Genomic DNA, 684 nt, shown 5'->3' with positions numbered 1-684 from the left:
CCTGCCCCATGTCGTCTGTGGCCTCCAGCGAGGGGGGTTGACCCCACCAGTGCTGACTCCTGGCCCGGGGGGGGGGACCTTGGCCCCAGGCACCAAGCTGCACACAAGGCTTTTGCTGCAGGGTGAGGGTGGCATGGGCTCCATCACCACCGCCTGCAGGCCTGAGCCCCTCGCACCCCTGTAGGGGCTGGGCCTTGCTGCCTCTGCCACTGCCCAGGCTTGCAGGCCCAGGGCCTGTCACCTCCATTGAGGGCGGGGGGAGGAAAGCTGTGCTCCCCTCCCCTGATGCCTCTTGAAGTGTGGCCAGCGATCGATGGGACATGACAGCATCCTTGATTCAGCCTGTCCTGGCCCCAGCAAAGGTCAGAGGTCAAAGGCCATGGTCTGGGCTTTCCATAGAAAACCAGATTCTCCTCCCACCCCCCCCAATAAGTCGGCCCTGAACACCTAGGGCTGCTTGTGGGGGTCCTGCCCAGGCATGGAGGTGGCAGCAACATACACATGTGTATGTGCACATGTGCATGCGGACACACACCTACACAGGTGTACATACACCTCTGCACACCTATATATATGTATACATGCATGCACCTATACATATACACACCTATGCAGTAACACAAGCTAATGTGCACACATGCTAATATGTACATGTATGCATGCACACACTGCCCGCCCCCCCTT

Source organism: Gavialis gangeticus, unplaced genomic scaffold (genome assembly GCF_001723915.1).
Source record: "Gavialis gangeticus isolate Ggan-Ray unplaced genomic scaffold, GavGan_comp1, whole genome shotgun sequence".
In the NCBI taxonomy this organism is placed as follows: domain Eukaryota; kingdom Metazoa; phylum Chordata; order Crocodylia; family Gavialidae; genus Gavialis; species Gavialis gangeticus.
Note: the sequence above shows the minus strand (reverse complement) of the source record.